This window comes from Notamacropus eugenii, chromosome 5 (genome assembly GCF_028372415.1).
Source record: "Notamacropus eugenii isolate mMacEug1 chromosome 5, mMacEug1.pri_v2, whole genome shotgun sequence".
Taxonomy (NCBI): domain Eukaryota; kingdom Metazoa; phylum Chordata; class Mammalia; order Diprotodontia; family Macropodidae; genus Notamacropus; species Notamacropus eugenii.
The window spans coordinates 201,008,457-201,030,076 of record NC_092876.1 but is presented as its reverse complement, the minus strand read 5'-3'; the positions used below and the strand labels follow the sequence as shown (position 1 = coordinate 201,030,076).

General features: G+C 36.4%; 1 protein-coding gene across 5 annotated transcripts in view; it reads right to left on the bottom strand.

Annotated features, from left to right (window-relative positions):
* The window catches only part of FRY (FRY microtubule binding protein), a 566,260-nt gene that overhangs the window by 331,156 nt on the left and 213,484 nt on the right, over positions 1-21,620 (bottom strand). The gene's annotated exons all lie outside the window — the stretch shown is intronic.

The following is a 21,620-nucleotide window of genomic DNA, read 5'->3' as shown; positions in this document are numbered from 1 at the left end:
TTGGCTTTATGAAAAGAAAGACTGCCTGGCTTTAAGTTTTAACTATTCCATATGAATTACTAACTAGCTGAGAATGCTTTTGCAACAGAATTTGAAGAGCTATAAAGATGTTATTAAAAAGAACCAGAAAAAAATCTGAAGAACAACTTAGAAGAAACTTTGCCAATGGCCTCTTCTAAGTCTTCTATGTGAATGCATCAGTGTTAGAGATCACAATTCTTGCTCTTAAAACTTGAATTCTTCTCCAGTGTATAATTTTTTTTAAAATTTGGATGTCTTGGAAGAGGTATATGCTATGAAAGGGTAGAAAAGGCTTTTAAAAAGGGACTATAAATCAAGCAGAATGATACCTGCTGTCAACCTGGATTCAACATTTATCCTTTTATCTTCAGTTTTAGTCATAAAAAAGCAAACTATAGAGGTGCTTGGATTCAGGAGCGACTCAACCAGCCCAAGGATTGCTTAGGAATAAAATCGGACTCTATTCTATCTTGTGACTTCAGAAAAAATGAAAGTTTTCTTGAAATGACCTGCTTTTCTATCTCTCGCTACTTTTCTTCCTTCTTTATTGAGGTCTTACTGAACACTTGATGAGTGGCAAAAATGACCACAGAGATTGTTACCATCTTGACACCCCCAAATTCAATGGTAACAGAAATTTGTCAATGTACCAGAATAATAAGTGGGTATTCAGGGCCAAAACAGGCAGATTTTTAAGGTCAACTCTGAAGAAACGGCAGAAGGGAACCTAAGAAGACAGATTCCTATTTAAAGAAGAATATTGGATTTGCATGAGGAAATGAGATATATTGTACACACTCCTAAAGTTGGGTAATCAGGGTTAGCATTTTTAAAAGAAATAACAAGAACACAGGCTGTGTATTGAACCAAAAGGAAAATATAATTCTTATAACTCTGTCAAATAGGCTTGAATGAAACAAAAGTTTTACATTTAGATCTAAAAAGAGATACTGAAGGAAGCAAGGGTTGGGAGGGGAGAAAAGTGGTAAAAGTCTGTGGCATAGAAGCAGACATCACGATGAGGTAGGGAGCTAAGAAAGTGCCCAGTATACTCTAGAGGTACAGGAAAGGAAGTAATTTGTTTCCATGAGCTCATGACCACAATCAAGAAAATGACCATAGTTGACAACCTCTAAGAAGATAAATTCAGCCTAGAGAAGACTTTATAAGTAGATGAATACTCTACTGACTACTTACTCAGACTCTGCCCTGGAGTAAAATTGAGTTCTAAGACACCAATCTGAAAGGAACTGGCAAATTTGCAGGAATTAACTATCTGTATTAATCTGAGCTATGTCTTGAAGGAAAAGAGATCCTGTATGAGTTAGAGGTAAGGATGGAGGAGATCCTAGGCATGTGATATGGCCACCACAAAGATATGATTAAGGAAGACAGAAGAAATCAATCTGTCTGAATTACAGAGTATAAGAGGGGGAGTAATATACAATAGGTCCAGGTTGCAGAGGACTTCACAATCTAAATAGTTTTATATTTTATCCTAAAGGTAAATTAGAAGCCACCAGAGTTGACTGATTTGGAGAGTCACAGGATCAGATCTCCACTTATGGAAAAATTACTTTAGTAGAAAAGTGGAGCATGGACTGGAGTGGTAAGAGACTTGAGGCATGGAAAGATATTATTGCAATAATCCAGTTAAGAGGACATGAGGGCTTGAACTAAGATGTTGGCTGAGACAACTGACTGAACGTGAGGGGTGAGAGAGAGCCATATGTCAAGGATAAAGCTGAGGATATAAATCTGGAAGACTGGAAAGATGGTGATGTCTTCCACAGAAACAGGAAAATTTGGATGAGAAGATAGTTTAAGGGGAAAGAGAATGAGCTCCCTCTTGGTCATGTTTGAGATGTCTATAGGACATCCAGTTTGAAATGTACAGTAGGTAATTGGTGATGACGGACTGAAGCTCAGGAGAGATACTAAGGCTGAACATGTAAACACATATAATATAGAGAAATTTACATAAATATCTTTGAAATGATTATTAAACCCATGGGAGCTGATGTGATTACTGAGAAAAGATAGAGGGAGAAAACAAAAGGACTTAGAGAAGATCCTTGAGAAACACTAACAATTAGAGGATGTGATATGGACAAAGATCCAAAAAAAGAGGCTGAGACTGAACCAGATAGAAGGAGAACCAGAGGAGAATAGTGTCATGGAAGCCTAGAGATGACAGAGTATCTAGAAGAAGAGGGTGGTTAACAGTGTCAAAAAAGGAAATGTTTATTGGGTTATTTCCATTTTTATGTGTTTATTTAGCACCTCAAGCATAATGTATTTGAAATTAAATTATTTTCTTCAGCAGAAGTAGATCCTCCTTTTGACTTTCCTAGCTTTCTTAATGTAACCATCTCTCTCTGAGTCACCTGAGTGGAAATCTGAAAGCGGTCTTTACCTTTTATATGTGGGCACCAATAACTATCAATTCCTGCTTTGACTTAGGCATGTGTTCTTTCTTTTCTTTCCCACCACTGTTGCCTCAATTCAAGGTCTCTCATTTGAACTATTATACTTTCCTAAGTGGACCCATGTCTAGTTTCTCAAATTCATTCTACATTTGGCCACCACTGCAATCTCAGTCATGTCATTTCCCTATTCCAAATGGTTTTCTAAAACCTACCATATAAAAATCCAAACTCCAAGGCACAGCATTCAAAGTCCTCTACAGTCTGGCTCCAACTTAATTGCCAGTCTTACCCCCACTACTCCTTTACAGATACCCTAAGCTCCAAACAAACTTAGTGACTCCCCATCCCCAAACATTCCATGTGCTTTTCTGTCACTATACCTCTCCTTATGCCATTCCACAATATGGGGGGTTCTCTCTGCTTTGTATATCTACTTGTCAAATTCCTACCAGCTCAGATAGTACTTCCTTTGACCTCTGATCTGCTACAGCAATTTTTTTGGCCCCTCTTTGAGGGAATTTATGACACACTGCCTTTTATTGCATCTAGTAATATTTATCTGTGAGAAAATATTTTGACATTAATAACTCAAAATCTCAAATAAACAAAAATATATTAAAATCATATATAAAACCATAAACTGTAGTTTAATTAAAAAGAAAACATATATTACTCTCCATTTGTAAACTTTAACAGAATAATAATAATAATAAATTACTTGCTTCTGAACTTTTTTCTTCTGAGTAGGCTTTGTTGCTGTTAATGTAGTTATAGTCAGTATATATGCTGTTTTGATGCTGTGTAATGTGCTCTGCAAGCCTTTGTATGACCTTACATGTTTACTTTTTATATGTCATAATAACATTTTACATGGTTTTTGTACACATGCCTTGAGAGGTAGCATGGCATACTGGATAGAAAGCTGGCCTTGGAGTCAGGAAGATCTAAGTTCTAGTTCCATTTCCTGACATATCTGGCTGTGTGTCTTTGGGCAAGTCATGTAACCTTTCAATGCCTCATGTAACTCTCTAATACTATAAGCTGGAGAAAAGTTGCTGTGCTGCATTCATAGAGGCAATTTTCATATAGGAGAGAATAAATTACCTAGGGAATGACTCCCTATTTGACAAGAACTGATTGAATGTTAAAGTATTTTATAATACATGTTATAAAATATATATGGTATATTAATATAAAAAAATATAAAAATGTAATATAAGAGGAACCTGAAAATTCATCTGCTCCAGCCCCAGATTGATTGTTTTGAGAAGGTAAACTAAGCCATCTTTTGGCTCAATTCTTACCTAAGCTTTAATTTGCCTCAGACAAACTAAGACCTAGCTTAAAACGGCCAAGGTCTCCCACTGCATCTAGGGTCATCTCCAGTCATCCTGACCTATGTCTTGCCACTGGACTCCAATGACAAACAACAAACAATTTTACATATAAAGAAACTAAAGCCTAAGGAGGTTAAGTGAGTTGCCTCAGATCAATACAAGTAGTAAGTCTCAGAACTAGGATGCAGACTTAGGTCCTGTGATTCCAGTTTCTACATGATTTCCAACATGGTTATAAGATTACAATTCTGTAGAACATGGCATCTGCTTCAATTTGCTGTAGAAATAGAAAGGTTTACGTGTACAAGCATGTAAAAGTATTTTTCACAATTCATGTAGAGGATATACACAGGGATAGTACAGTGTTTTCTATCTGGGGAACTAATTAAAGGATTTGAGGAAATAAGGGAATCATTTAACATAGGGGAAACTGGCTTGATATATGGTTGGCTAGGAGATTCATATTTGACCATTATGTTGGAGAATAGCATTAAGCATACTATATCAATAACGTTCTAGGATATGCCTAAAGAAGAGGACTTTCAAAACTACATCAAATAGAAAAAGAGTTGATTTAGAAACATAGCAGCCAAGATGAGTGATGACAAAGCATATTGGTGAGGGGTGGATTTGGTAGGGGCTGTTACTTTTGTTGTTTTTAAAACTAGTAGAATCAGGGGTATTTTAGAAAGAACTTAGAGAACAATGTGTCCAGATAAATCAGAAACTGCTCTTTTGATCTATTTTAAAAACACGTGTGCTGCTCTGGCCCATTCCAAAAAATATACAGAAAAGCTGAAATAGCACCAGATATCATTTATTTCATAAGTCAAACATGAAATACAGGAATCCTGGCTTTCCTTCCTCCCCTCCTCCTTCTCCTTTCTTCCCACCTTCCAAAAAAGTCAACCCACAAGCAATCATATTTATGAAAACAGATTCCTGAGAGCTTTGGAAATGTTTACATGAGAAATGTTTGCAAATAAAGAGAATTCACTGCTTCAGATAATTTTTTCTTATATATTTTGGTTCAAATGCAGATGTTTCTAGTCACTAGAACTATGGGTTTCTGCTGATTCCAGAGATTTTCTGAATGCAAAGACCAGGGGCAAATTCTGACTAGATGTACAAATTGGGGGTAGGGTGGGGAGAATAAGGAGAATCCACTGTAGAGTTATATCAGTTTGGGTCTTGGAGTCAGGATGACCTGAGTTTAAATCCCATCTCTTAACATATCTGGCTGTGTGACATGCAGGAGAAGAATTCCATCCACTGAACCCACTATTAGGATTATTCCCCAAGGAGTTTAAAGATTAAAAAAAAGGGCTTCATACGTAGGAAATTATTTATACGAGAACAAAGTAGTATCCACTGACTGGGAAATAGTGGAACAAACTGTGATGTATGAATACAGTGGCATATTACTGTACCTGAAATAATGATTAATATGAAGAATTCTAGAAAAATATAAGACAACATAAAGTGATGAAGCATGAAGTAACAGATGAAGTAACAGAGAATGAAATAAGCAGAATCAAGAAAACAATGATCACAATAATGTGAATTAAGAGATCATTAAAAGGAAGTAACACACTGAGTAATAATGATTAACATATGTGTATCAGAGAATAGATGATGAAATTTAACTCCTTCCTCCCAAGAGAAAAGTGGAGGACTATGGATACAGAATGCTACATACACTTCCAGACAAGGTTTCTATGTCCCACTGTTTTACTTAACTGTTTTCTCTACGTCACAAGAGAGTGCTTAGTCTTGGGGAAGGTTCTGAGTGAAACAATGCTCTATCAGTAAAGATGCATTAAGGGCCTACTGGACAGACCAGGTGCTGTGCTAAGCACTTGTTTGTTGCTTCTTCAGTAGCGTTCTACTCTTTGTGACCCTATTTAGGGTTTTCTTAGCAAAGACACAGAAGTGGTTTGCCATTTTCTTCTTTAGCTCACTTTACAGATGAGGAAACTTAGGCAAATAGGGTTATTTGTGACTCATCAAGGGTCACACAGCTAGTAAGTGTCTGAGACCAGATTTAAATTCAGAAAGATGAGTGTTCCTGACTCCAGGCCTGGTACACTATCCACTGCATCAACTAGCTGCCAATTGTAAGTACATTGGATAAAAAAAGGTGCAAAAACAGAGTCCCTGTCTTCAAGGAGCTTACTATGGGAAAGACAACAAGCAAACAAATATGTACAAACTATATACAAAATTAATAGGAGATGATTAAGAGAAGGAAGGTACTAGAATTAAAAAGGGTTGGGAAAGGCTTCCAGTGGAAGATGGAATTTAATTGGGACTTAAAGGAAGTCAGAGAAGGCAGTATACAGAGATGACAGTAATATTAAAACAAAAAGCAATGATAAAACTTTTATTTATTTTCAAATGATGTTTAAATGTCTGCTTTACATTTTATTTTATTTTATTTTTATCAATTTTCAGCATTTATAAAATATGATTACCAGAAGGCACAGATCCTGATAACATGAAACTGTCTATCACATAATGCTAATAATATTCTTATGCTATTACCAGAAAACAAAATCTACGTCTAAGCATGTAACTCCACATGACACGGAATTATATTCTAGTTAAGGGCTGCATAATCCTCAGGAGCTCAGAACACAACATAGGCAGATATATGGCCATGGGTGCTGTCAATTAAATAAACATTTACAAACTGCCATCTCTAGCAGGGTATTGTGCTAGGCACTGGGTGATGAGTGGGGAATTCAGCAAAACTTCATTAATATGACTGAATAGTAAAATCTTTATCTAAGTTCAATTTAGGGTCAGGTTCATTGAAATAACATTAATATTAATAGCAAATAATAGTGCTTTAAGGTTTGCAAAGTACCATACAAACACATATATACATATGTATATATACAAATATATGTGTATTATACATAAGTACATTTTCTCCTCACAAAGACTAGGTGAAGTAGGTGCTATTATTTTTGTTTTACAAATAAAGTCACTGAGGTTGAGAAAGGTTCAATGACTTATCCAAGGGCACATGGCCAGCAAATATCTGACCCACTCCAACTCCAGTGCTCTTTCCACCTAGTTAGGCTGCCTCTTGGTCCAGAACTCAAATACTAATTCCATAGGTAAAAGAAAATTGCATTGAGCCTGAGGGACTCACAATATTTCCTCTTTAATGTGTCCACATAATTTAGTCAGGTATTGAAATGTAAATTTCTGTAACTAATGAGACTGGAGAGAAGAGAAGACACACCTCAGAGCTGGGACCAAACATTTTTGCATCCTAGGCAATGTTTAAAAATGGCAACTCCCTGTATTGGAAAATTGTTCCTCTCTATGTCACTGTCCACCAGAGAGATGCCAAATTTCCAGTGTAACACTTGTAACCCAACTCCTCACAAATAACTTATATGCCATGAAATGTGGAAATCTTCTGAAATTAAAAATGCATACTTACAAAAAATATTAAAATTACCCCATACTGCCCTCTCATACCAATGCTCCATAGAAAGTAGGTGTTTTTCAGTCATTTCAGTTGGGTCTGACTCTTTGTGTCTCCATTTGGGGTTATCTTGGCAAAGATACTGGAGTAGTAGTATGCCTTTTCCTTCTCTAGCTAATTTTACAGTTGAGGAAACAGAGGCAAATAAGGCTAAATGACTTGCCCAGGGTCACATAGCTACTAAGTGTGAATTTGAACTCAGGTCTTCTTCTGTGCTACCTAGTTGCCTAGAACTGGCTCTGGCTCTGTTTATTAAGGTCAGGCTTATCACTTGATTTAAGTTAAATAACTGCCTCTAAGGCTTTTCTCACGGATATGATCCCTTATACACTATCCAGCTACAAAGATCATTGTATCAGGAATCAAGACTGTCATCTTTCTCCGTGTTATAGATAAGACACTGGATTTGGAATTAGATTCAAACACCAGCTGTGCCATTTACTTACTACCTGTGTGAACAAGGCAAATCACTTAGCTCACTGGACATCAGTGCTCCCATCTGTAAAATGAAAAGGTTTGGACTAGATGACCTCTGAGGTACAATCAGACTCTAATTTTATGATCGTCTGACCTATGATCTTTGAACTCTGCCAATATGTAACTTTGCATAGGTCACATAACTCCAATATTAGATCAGAGATACCATTCCTTAGCACCAGATTATTTTGTCATCCAGAGATATAATCAAACTTTGATTATATGTGCTAGAGATGAACTGTGAGTGGCACAGAAAGATATCAAGTCATCAAAATATGGCTTTGGAATAAACTGTACAAATAGAAAACTATCCTTTATTCAAACATATCATCAACACAGTAATTCATGATTACTTTAAAGTGCAGTCCAGAAAACACCCCTGAGATGGGGGCCTAGTGTTGCCCAATCTATGGGCTTCAGAGTGCAGTAGGTTTAAGGTTTTGGAAAGGGAAGGGAAGGGATAAAGGCCTAAAGGAGGTCTCCCAGTGCACCCTGGGCCATTTCCAGTCATCCTGATGAATATCTGGTCACTGGATTCACATGGATCTGGAGGAGAAGTGAGGCTGGTGACCTGCACAGCCCTCCCTCACTCAAAACAAAGTCAAGTGCAAGTCATGTCATCATTTCTCTGATGGCATGGTGTTCTTTGGCAACAAAAGACGAACACTACAACAATAACAACGTTTTAACAACAAATTTAGTTTTCCAATTATGTTTTAACAAAGCCAATATTAGAAGCAACTGACATTCCTTAGGCATACTCTGGCTGGCTGTTCAGAGGTAACTGACCTGGGAAGAAAAAATCAATTAGGAATAATAAAGTGTAGGGAACAGATAGCTTACTATATTTTGTGAAAATTAATGAGCTATGTATCAAATTGCTTTGCTCTGCTTAAAGGAAAACTGGCACCTGTGTGTAAAATTTGAGTCATAAATGAAGATGTGCCTAAATCTGCAAAACTAATAATGGATAATAATGGCTACAAACTATGTGATCCTTAGAAAAATTATAAGTAATGCATTTTGAGAACTAAAGAACTAAAATAAATAAATCAATAAAGTACTAACAGCATTTATAAAACATCTGAACATTTATACAGTCCTTCACCTATGTTATTCTTCATCTTCATAAGATCCTTCTGGGTAGGTACTATTATTATTCCTATTTAACATATAAGAAAACTGAGGCTGAGAGAGGTTAAGTGATCTGCCTAGTGTCACACTGCTAGTAAGTATCTAAGACAGAAGAGGTTCAGGTCATTCTGACTTCAAGTCCAATGCTCTACAACTCCACTGAGCTAATTTGATTTTATGAAGAGAGAAAGAAAAAAGCCAAATTACCAACATAAAAAATGAGAAGGAAAATTCACAATGACTACAGTAAATAGTGACAACTACCAGAAAATACGCCAATAAAACTAAAAATTTCAATGAAATGGATGAATATTTTAAAAACTACAAAATACCTAGATTAAAAAAAGTAGAGAATCTAAACAATCCAGTCTCACAAAGAAAAAATGAGTAAGTCAAAGATAAATTTCCCAAATAAAACAGAAAAACAAAACACCTTGTTAAGCTGGATTTACAAGTATCAAAAATATAAACAAGTAATTCCTATAATATATATATAAAGTGTTCCTAAGAATGGATAAAGGAAAGACCTTACCAGACTCCTTCTATGAGTCAAATATGGTCCCAGTAGCCAACCAAGGAGAGAAAGCCAAGAGAAAACTATGGACTTCTCTTATTACCAGTGAACACTGATACAAATATATTACATAAAATATTAGCAAAGAGATTATAGCAATATATTAAAAATTATTCACTCTGACCAGGTAAGAGTTATACTGTGAATGCAAAGATGATATAAAATTAGAAAAACTACCAATGTAACAGATTAATTTAATCCACAAACATTTATTAAATGCAAGGCAATAACAAAAATAACAATTTCATGATTATATCAATAAAAGTAGACAAAGAAAGCCTTCAATAAAACACGATATTAATTTGTGTTCAAAAATACCGAAAAGCACAGCAAGAAAAAGACTTTTCCTTCATGTGACCAAAAACTTCTGTCTATATCCAGAAACTATCATTATTTATAAAAGAGAAACAGTGGAAGCCTTCTCATGTTATAGGGCACTGAACTTGAGTTCTAGTTATGGTATGAGTACTTGTGTAATCCTTGACAAGCGATAACCTTTTTGAGTCTCAGTGTGCTCATCTCTGAAATGACAGAGGTGGACCAGACGCTCCCTCAGGTTTTGTCCTTCTGTGAGATCTTTAAATCTATGACCTCATGACCTAATAAATCAGGGGTAAAAGCAAGGATGGCCCTGGTCTCTATTATTTGATAGAGTTCTAGAAATGCCAGATTTAGCAACAAGAAAATACACAGAAATTGAGGAATAAACATAAGGCAAAGAAAAGGACAAATGTTCTCATTTTATAATAAAAATGATATTACTCAAATTAAAGATTAAGTACTATATCAATAAAATTATCAAAGGGAAATTTCATGGAATAATTAAAGAAATACAATTCATTTGGAGAAACAAAAGGCTAAAATATTGAAAGATATAATAAAGAAAGGAAAAGGAGCTATTTGATAACAACTTCTGAGAAACCTGGAAAACAATTTAGTGAAAAAAAAGATTAGATCAGCATCTTATATTGTTGAATAAATTCCAAGTAGAAAAATAATCTAAATAAAAACAAATTTACATCATGAAAACTAGTTGAGAATGGAAGTTTATATCTTTGGAAAGCAGGCATAAATAGCCAGACAAAGGATAAAAGAAATCACTTTTGCACAAACAAAACCAATGCAACTAGAATTAAAAAAACACAGCCTAAGGGGGAAAAATATGTGTTAAATATCTCTGAAAAAAGCTTAACATCTAAGACTTATTGGGAATTGACACAAATCTATAAGAGTAAGAGCCTTCTGCTTCAGGAAAGTGGTCAAAGGACATGAATTGTTTTGAAAAGTAGAAGTATAATCACTGACTGCCTGAAAATGTTGTCAGAGAAATGCAAGTTGAAACTGTTATGGAGTAGCACATCATACTCATAAAGTTAGCAAGATTGCTAAAAAAAAAAAAAAAGGGGGAGGAGGAAGAAGGGGAAATTGTTGGAAGGGCTGTGGGAAGATAGGAGCATGAATTCACTGATAGTGGAGCTGAAAACTGGTTCAAGAGCTCAGAAAAATAATTTTGAATTATGTAAGAAAAGTTACTAAACTGTCTATATTTTCGAATCCAGAGATTCCATCACTGAGATTATGTCTCAAGGAGATTACTGGCAATAAGAAAAGACCTGTATGTACAGAACTGTTAATAGCAGCATAACCAAAAGCTGGAACAAAGTAGAGATCTGATGATTGGGAAATGGCTGAACAAGATATGCTGTATGAATATAATGAAACAGTCCTAAAAGGAATGATGAATATGAATAATTGAGAGAAACATACAAAGATTTAGTAAGTGATGTAGAATAAAGACAGCAGAGCCAAAAGAAAAACAGACTCATTACTACAAGATATATTTCTAAAAAAAAATCAAATTGGAGAAGTTACCCAACTCTGGTTAACTGCAATGGTCCACATTATTTCTACATATTCTAATTCTGATATTCATCCCTTCTCTCCGTTAATAGTGGATAATCTTTTTTTCCCTGGAAATATACTCCATAACAAACAAACATGGAACATTTTTTTAAAAAAGCTCCCAAGGACATATTTTGGGCTTTAGGGAGCCTCTGAGGTCATCTAATCCAATGCCTTCGTTGTATAGATGACAAAACTGAATCCCAGAGAGATCATGTCTTTGCCCTCCCTATCCAGGTAATAAGCTGTAGGGCTGGAACTTAAACCCCTCTAAATCCAAATGCAACACTATTTCTATTATAGTGAATGTATCATGACTTCATTATGAATTTTTTTGTTCATTACATTATTGCTTTGAAAAGATGAGGCATCTGCTTCACTGAGCATCACTGATCTCATCATGAAGAACTTTTAAATGCCCATCTGTTCGCTGTGCTGTGCTACATGATTTATAATATGCTGGTCCTTGACCTTTAGAAGATGACAATTTAAGAAGGGAAATAAGAGCAATGCAGGCAATTATCTTAAGCACATACATATAGCCAGTCAGTACAAACATGAAAAAACATGTCTATTAAATAATGAGTATCTATATTAATGCTATTTTTTGGCTGTGTAGTATAACCTAGTGAGGAAGGAAGGAAGGTTCTAGTCTTAACAATAAATTTAACTTGGTCACAAAGTCCTTAGGAATTCAGTTAATTTATAAAACTGGGTATGATGACTAGAGCAGGAGGCTTACTGTCTAGTGAGAGTGAAGCACAGCAGATAGCCAGCCCAATGATACATTATAGGATTCCTACAGGATGCTGAAATACCTAGAGGGAGGCCTCCAGTGCATGGGGTAGATAAAACTTAAGTAAAGACATATCACTCAGGATGGAGTGTGGATAAGCTGTGGCCAGTAACATTTGGGGGCGTGCCCACATCAGAGTTTTTAGGGATCCATTGAAGCATTGATGTGTTCCTACCTCAAAAGCTCAAAAGTATTTTGCAGAATGATGAAATAAAACAAAGGTGGAAGTATGTGGGGGTGGGATGAGATTGGGGGGTGGGGAGGCAGGATGGAGAGGTAGGTGCCAGTTTAAAAACTGCTACATACTTGAAATTTGTTATCTTAATTTTCTTCTTTCTCTCCCTCCCCCTCAAAACTATCTTTTCAGATTGTTTCACAAGAAACTAAAGGTATTTGAAAAAAATTAAAAGGAGAAAGTTTAGAAGCTGTTTGCTTACTCAACACTGGTTAGCTACAATCCTCGTATGAAATGTCCCAAGTCAAGCATGTACCACATAACTTGGCAACATTTCTATATAAAGAAAACAGTGTCCAGACTTGGAAGAGAAAAATCTAAAAATCTCATGGGTAGGTTGGCGCAATATGTGATTTATGTATTTGTGTGTGTGTTTGTGTGTGTATATACATACATACATATGTATTTTACTCTTTAACTACTTGTGGATGATGAAAGACAAACTAGATCTTCCAAATTCCAAGTGAAATGGAGAATCTGTTATGTTGTCTCATCAACAAAATTTGATCAACACTGAATACCAGCTTCCTAACTCACCAAGTAATCTAGTATTCATATTCTCATTTATTTGTGTACCATCTATCTCAAGGCTGGCCATATTTTTCTCCCTTACATCCTGGGGTTACTGAAGGCATTGCATCTCCATCTAGTGGTGAAGCTGCTTTCATGTGCCATCAGACAATTAAAGATGTCTGACTGCCAGTTTTCATGTTATACAATAATCTTGAGAAACCCAGGACTAGTCTTAAATTAGAGGCATGTAGCTTAAGCTGAGAAGAATCACAGTGACTTTTCCTGAAACTCCAGTTTTCCTTAAGAAGAAAGAAAATATGGGCTTTAGTTCTGGCAGCAGACCTCTCTGGGACTCAGTTTCTGGTTTTTATCTGTACATATTTTTATTTATTTCAATAACTATTTCCTAATTACACGTAAATCCTTTAAACATTTGTTAAAAAAAATTTTGAGTTCTAAGTTTTCTTCCTCCTTCCTGCCCCTTCCCCACCCTTTTAAGAAGGCAAGCAATATACTGGTTATAGATGTGAAGTTATGCAAAACATATATCCATATTAGCCTTGTTGCAAAAGAAAACACATACACACATAAACACACACAAAAAAAACCAAGGAAAACAAAGTAAAAAAACAAAACTGCTTCACTCTGTACTCAGAGTTCTCTCTCCAGAGGTAGACAGTATTTTTCATTATGGATCCTTTGGAATTGTCTTGGATCATTGTCTTGATCAGAATAGTTAATTCTTTTACAGTTGACCATCATTACAAAGACTCTGGTTATTGTGAACAATGTTCTGGTTTTGCTTATTTCACTCTGCATCAGTTCATGCAAGTCTTCCCAGTTTTTTCCTGAAAACATCCCCCTTGCCATTTCTTATAGCACAGTAGTACTTTATTCACAATCATATACCACAGCTTGTTCAGTCATTCCCCAACTGATGGGCATCATTTCAATTTTTAATTCTTTGCCACCAACAAAAGGGCTGCTATAAATATTTTTGCACAAACAGGTCTTTCTCCTTTTCTTCAATCTCTTTGGGATACAGAACTAGTAGTAGGGGCAAAGGATATGCACATTTTATAACTTTTTGGGTGTAGTTTCAAATTGTCCTCTGGAATGGTTGGACCAGTTCACAATTCTACAGTGCATTGGTGCCTCAATTTTTCCACATAGGACTCGGTTTTTTGTACTACAAAATGATGGACCTCTAGGGACACTACAGAACCCTAACTAGGGTGGGGTAAATGGAACTCTCTCCCAGAGTGCTAAATTTAGAGGACATTGATACCATTTTCAGTTTTTCTACAGAGTAGAAATAACCAAGCCTAGCACCTAGTTACCAAGAATATTTAGTTAAAATAGGGAGCTAACAGAAGGCAGCTGAAGTGAGTCCCTCCAGATACATAATCAACTTCTAAGCAGTAGGCTCATGCTCAGATCTTGGAGTCTCTGTATCTACCCCTAAACTAAGGGCACACTATGTGCTATTTTCCCTAGGCTCCAGTTTGAGGTATTTACCCAAAGCACCAAAATTCCTAGTTTAAACTCTCACTAAAGATACATAGTGAAGTGAAGATTTGTTTCTGGTCCTTATGTAAGACTTCATAGATTTACAGTTTTTGTGTGTTCTTCCTTCGTTGCTGAAGAAGACCATGCCATCAGAGAAATGATGACATGACTTTCACTGGACTATGTTTTGAGTGAGGGAGGGCTATGCAGGCCACCAGCCTCACTTGTCCTCCAGAGCCATCTGAATCCAGTGACCAGATATTCTTCAGGATGACTGGAGATCACCCAGGATGAGGCAGTTGGAGTTAAGTGACTTGCCCAAGGTCTCACAACTAGTGAGTGTCAAGTGTCTGTGGTAAGATTTGAACTCAGGTCCTTTTGATTCCTGCACTGGTGCTCAATCCACTGCACCACCTAGCTGCCCCAGGATTTAAGGTAGAATATGACTGGAGGGAGAGAAAATGGAAATGTTCAAAGCAGAAAAAGGGGATAAGGTATTGGAGGGGAAATATCAAAAAGGAAGAAAGCAAGCAAACACTTGTATAGTGAACAGCAAAAATGAGAGCATGTATCAGACTTAGACCAAGTTATTCCCCTGGGATGAGGAAAAAAGTGAGAGTGGGAAGGTGGCAGGAGAAGGATGATTGACTGGATATATTCTTTAGGAAATAAGAAAAAGATCTTGTCTTCAAGAGGTCTTTTATTAACCAGAAGAGGCACTTAGAGATCTTCAAAAGATTTACATTTGGGACAAGTGATACTGGGAAGAAAAAGTAAGATTAAGGGAGAAAATGAGACTGGACCTAAAAGAGGAAAGACAAATATGTGGATGAAGGGCTGGCTTCTCTGTAAAGATAAGTGGTGGTTAGAAACTATATTTGCATTACTGAAAAAAACTGACAGGTTGAGGAGAAGCACAAAAATACCATATGAGGCCAAATGTTTGGATTTGTATAGAAAAAGACAAGGATAAATGATTGCTACTACTTTACAAAATCGGCCTTAGAACTAGAGTCAGCTAGGTGGTGCAGAGGATAGAACACCAGTTAGGAAAATGAGTTCAAACCCAGGCTCAGGCATTTACTTGCTCTGTGATCTTGAGAAAGTCACTTAACTTGCTTGCCTTAGTCTCCTCAACTGTAAAATGGGGATAATGACAGCACCCACATCACAGGGACATTATGAGGATCTGATGAAGTAATAATTTATAAAGCACTTAGCACAGTGCCTGGCACATAGTAGGCATTTAATAAATGACTGTTTTCTTCCTCCCTCAAAGGGATCTTGGAGATCCATCTATTCCTGCCCTGTCTTTTTACAAATGAGGAAACTGAGGCATCTAGCGATATTAGCTGATATATCAAGGTCATTTAGTAAGTAAGCAGCAAAGTTGAGAATCCAAGTCTGGTTCCAAATCAAGCATTCTTTTCATTGTTCCATAATGCCAATCTCTTTTAGAAAGTTCACTTATAAGACAGAGAGGGAGGACAAGTTCACCCCTTTATAATAAAGAAATCCTAAAGCACAGATGTGACCACGCTGCTCTTCTGCTCACGAATTTTCAGTTGCTCTTTTTCGACCCTAAAGTAAAATGTGACTTTCTCAATTTGGAAGTTAAAGCCCTTCACAATCTGACCCCAACCCGTCTGACCTTTCCAAACTGATTCATATTTTAGACAATTATAATATGGCATAATACTGATGTAATAACAGTATAATAAAAACAATATCATATAATATTGATATAATAATAGCATAATAAAACTAAATGGGTGAAATGTGGCATGACTGCCATAATTTGAGTTTTTAAAATCTCTGCTCTTTGCCAAATCAAACATATAAAAACTTTAGGGTTTGTGGGGAAATGGGGTTAGGGACACAATACTCAAACTCAGTCCTAGGGAAAAATCACTGCAGCTACAAAAGTAGAAACACACACTGTGGGATTCTAGTCAAACAATACCAGCCACTGGCTGAGGAACACAGATGGGATCCCCCTAATCGAATCTGTTCTTTAGTGGCAGGGCACAGCTCATTGGAGAGCCTTCTATTTTCCCTTCCCTTCTGTGCCTTCTTCTCCAGCCTCCTTATCTCTCTCTCTCCCATTTTACCCTGCCCCCATCCCCTCTCCCCATAAATTCACTGCATCCTGGATCCAGGAAGATGGATGACTGCTGCAGAGCTTTCCTCTAGTTGGAGTCAAACATCTCTTCCCACAGGCCCCACTGCATTCTGGTAGTGCTCTCCCCATCTCCAGCCCATCTGTTGAGGACACTCCCCTTATGCACGCCTGCCACGGAGTTGTTTTTCTCCATGACTAACTTTCACATAAGCAAACATATTTACATTATGCTCATACTGTGCCCTAATATTTCAATCCCATTGGCAAAAATTTGCATTTTCAAAACAAGCGCTATGGCAGAAGTGACTGTACTCTCTAATTGTGCACTCTGTGTCTGGGTCAAAATGTTCACTGACAGCAAAATTCCATCTCCCATCTTTAGGACATTGCACAGACTGTCCCCATGCCTGAAATGCTCCCAACTCACCCCTGCCTCCTGGAATTCCTAGCTTCCTTTAAAGGAAGTTCAAGGGCTACCTCCTGGAACAAATATTTCCTGACACACCCCTCCTCTCCAAGTTGGGAGTGCTTTCTGTCTGTAGGAATTAGCTTGTATAAATCTGTATTTACTTTGTACCTATCTTCTATTTACTCATGTCTGTACATACAGTAAGCTCCTTGAAGGAAGGGATTATTTTTGTTTCTGTCTTTGTATCTACAGCAGGTGCTTAAAAAATTCTTGTTGAATTTAATTGAATTAAGTAACAAGTAACTTTGGAAAACAAAGTGTTTGAGAAGGATTAGGGCACATACAGAACACTGAAGGGTATAAGGTAGTAAGTGGGGACAGGCAATTTATTACATGACATTATATCCTATCATCTTATATTAAACTTTATATTTTTTAAATGAACAAGGATTTATTTTTCTCTCCTTCCCATCACATCCCATCTATTGGGAAAAAAAGATAAACAACAACAAAATTCTTGCAACAAATATGTATAGCCAAGGAAAACAAATTCCCACATTGGCCACGTTAAAAAATATATGACTCTCCCCTGTATTCTGAGTCTATCACCTCTCACTCAGGAGGTGGGTAGCATTTATCATCACTTCCTTGAAATCATGATTGGTCATTATGTTGCTCAATGTTCTTGCATCTTTGTTCCTTTTTATGTATTACGTAAATATATACATATATATAAAAATCTTGTTCTAACCATCCTGCTGAAAATTTTCATAAGGCCACTCTTCCTTTCAGAATCTGGCTCAATCTCAGGCTTTTTGTGATCCTTAAATCTGAGGTCTTCTCAGGCTTCTTAAGATCTGTCTGAGGGTTGGGTGGTCAGTTAATCACGCAACAATCATTTACTGGTGGGTGTCTCAAAGTCCAGTCTCATGAAGCATGGCTTGGTCTAGAGAGGATTCATGTAAGAAGGAAGAGAGAGATTGAGAAAAAAAAATAGGCCCTCACCTAAGATCCTGGATTTCTCCCCCCTGATGTTTGCTTTCTCATTTCTCCTTCTACTCTTCCTATTCCTGTTGGCATTTGGGCATTGCATTTGCAGTTGGAAGACCTGATACTACTTGTGTTATTAGCTATGTGATGGTTGGAGAAATTCCTGCATCTGGCCTTTAGTTTCTTCATTTTTAGAAGGGAGAGGCTAGACATGATGGTTCATCTGAGACCCCTTCCAGCACTGGGTCTGTGATACTATATGCATTTGTAATTCTTATCATCAGCTACAGGCAGATAAAGTTTTATCCATGCTAATATTCCAGCAGCCCAATACAGACCCTGGATACTTACAGAATAGCCATTTCAAGCTACAAAGGTTTATAGACTGGCTATAATTTGAGGTGCAGATGTTGGGGGGGAGGGGTAGGAAAACAACAAGAAACTGGAATGGTAATTTTTGTTTTTTGCAGTGAAAAGGAATGAATGCAGAGAATAATGTATACTACTGTTCATTGTTAACTGTAGGATTTCTTTTCTTTGGTGGATCATTTGCTTTAAAGCTATTTACATTTTCAATGAGACCTTGAAATCTTTTCACTATTGACCAGTTACCCGGAGGCATTAGAGATTCCCAGGTGATTAGTCCAACTAGGAATCCCTTTTAGGATAAAAGCTTGTACCCTTTGCCCTTAAAATAAATTTGGCAATATCCTGTTAACAGTATCCAGAACTAAGGGATGATGCACTAGAGTAGGGGGCATTCTACCTGGCTACTTAAATTTAAGTGTAATGTTTTCTTAATCTCAAAACACAAGTCTTTACACTTATCAAACACAAGGTTATATAGTCATTTGCTGCTGTAAACTGTATGTCTACTCTGTTCCACTGATCTACCTTTCTATATCTATGTGCATAAAACAAGAGAGAAGACGGCAGATCTCTCCTCAATCCTTCAAAGAAGTAAAAAAACCAGGTCTTTGTTAAGGCTCACTCAAGCGGGTTTTTCTAGAAAGGTAGAAGAAACAGAGGAGGAAGCAAGATACTCTAAGATGCATGCGAAATGTCAAAAGTAGGATGTGCAGAATGTTATTCTTCTGCATTAAAACCCCAGAGATTAATTTCAAAGTTTTCACTCATCACTGCAAATTTTCCCTAAATGCCATATGCTCAACCTTTGAAAACAACAAGGCAGATGCAGCACATGACCTATGAAATCTCAGAATAGCCTTCCAAATGCTTGTCAAATGACAAGGCATAATTTGCACTGAAACAGAAATACAAGACTGGTCATTCAGACAATGGCTGCTGAAAGCAAGAGAGGTAAATGGATTTCACATGGCTGTCTTTTATAAGCAGGAACTAAGTAATCTGCATAACGGCTCTGGAAATTATACTGTCTTTAGGATTTGTAGATGGGGAAACTGAGGGATTAGATTTAGCCATACTGGTTCATGGTCATATGAGGAGGCAAAACATCCATTCCACTACTTTTGTGGATGTCCCTTAGAAAACCAATTAAAATAATGCTGGTGGCATTTCAGAAATTATAACAAAGAGACAGTGTCATATTTATTTGTCCTGTAACGTTGTCATTCATGAATCTAAAGTGCTAAGATTTGTAGGAAAGGATAACTGCAAATTCCTCAATTCTGGTTCCTGTGTTGTAGCCATTCAAGCTAGACAAGCAGGGGAGAAGCTCTATAGTTCTACCATATCTCCTGGAAACATTAAACACTTTTGGTCCAAGTCCTGTCTTAGAACATTGAATTGTTTGTTTGTTGTTAGGGACAGGTAAGTCACCAAGTCTAACTTCTTATCCCAGGAAGGAATATATCTTACAATATCCAGCCTCATCTCACACAATTCTAGAGAACAGGGACCTCCAGGGAAGAGGGATAGCTCATACATCCACACAGATACCTTGACAGTCTCTAATTGTTGAATGTTTTTCTGAAATGCAGATATACATCATCTACATTATTTCCTTTATTTACCAGTCTAGTAACTATTTTTTTAAAAAAGGAATACATTTTCTTTGGCATAAATGTATTTCTGCGCTTGGCAAGCAATCACCACTTCCCATCATAAGTGCCCCCAAATTTGATGAGGATTGGTGTCAAGGTCACCAGTCTGAGGAATATAGAATCTATTTTTTGAAAATGAGAATGACATTTCCTTCATCTTTACTCTTCCAACAGCTTCTCATTCTTTACAATTAGCCCCTGCAAATAATTTCAGTATTCTGAGTTGTAATTCACAAAAGCTGGAAGTCTTACATTGCTTTAGTTGTTAGCTGCCTTTTCCTTAACTATCCTGAATTTTAATTCTCTCTACCCATACTAGTTTCATCCTTCCCTACCTTAAGATCATGCTAACTGAAAGGGAAGAGTATGTAAAAATTACAATTGAATACGTCTTGCTTTTCAATCCATCCTATTTCACTAAATATTTAATAAGCACAATGACCATTACCTCTTTTAAGCAAATTCTTTTTTCACTTTGTCTTTCAATAATATTTTCATAAGCAATGGGTCTATATTCTTCTTTCTATATTGAAAAGACTTTAAAAAGCTTTTAAATCATTTTAAAAATATACCTGCCAGGTATTATCACTACAGAGACATACAAATCTGTTGTATTTGTCTTTAGTAAAGTACCCCCACCACTTTCCTCTTTTCATATGTCCTCTTAAAATAAGAATTTATGTGAGAATTTCCTACGTTATCTACATGCCATCCCCTTTCTTCCTTCACAAGGAAAATTTAATATTGTATTATCAGAATTTAGTTTCTATCATATGCAAGCTTAGATACATCATATTATTTATTATTCAGTAGAAGAGGATCTCAGCATCTTAAAATTGCACAATGCCCAGAATGACATTGAGAAAGAAGCAAGGCAAATTCTATATGGAAAGAGATTGGTCTCATAGGTCTCTTTACCCTTTCTATGCCACAAAAAAGGAAAAATAACTCTCCTCCACTACTGAATTGAGAAATAACTATGAGAGAGCTCTAATTAGTGTTTGAGGACTGATCTAAGTGATTCAGATTGAGAAAATATATAGGAAAAAAATGAAAAACAAAATCACACATTGTATACAGATTCCATTTCTAATCTAATTTAATCTCTGTGCATTTTTATGGGCCATGAAGAAAATGATCATTGATCATAGCATTAGCAGCACTGATTCACTATTAATGGTAAAGCACAAAGAAGGTAAAAAAAAATTTGTATGTGTTAAAGTAGGGACATTATTAGGAAATTATCTCACACTAAGAATATTTATCTGACACATTCCTATTTTAAAATCTCTATTGAAGTTTTAACTTATATGTAAATTACATGCAATGGATCTGCTTCTAGCCTCATTCCATTTTTTAAGATATGAACGAGTTCTGTACAAGTTATATTTATCATTTTATGACCATTATGCATAAAAATTGACCTCATGGCTAATGGTTCAGTTCTGCATTTCTCATGCTATGTTCCACAGAACAATTTAAGTGGTTCCACAAAGATAAAGATTGTGATGGCAGAAGATGAGCACACACAGAAAACCGGTCTGTTCTTAGTTTGAAGAGATATGAAAACGAAAGTACAAATTGCTAAAAATTCCAATGAAGAAATAAATATTCACAAACCTGGTTAGAATATTGCAACAAAAATG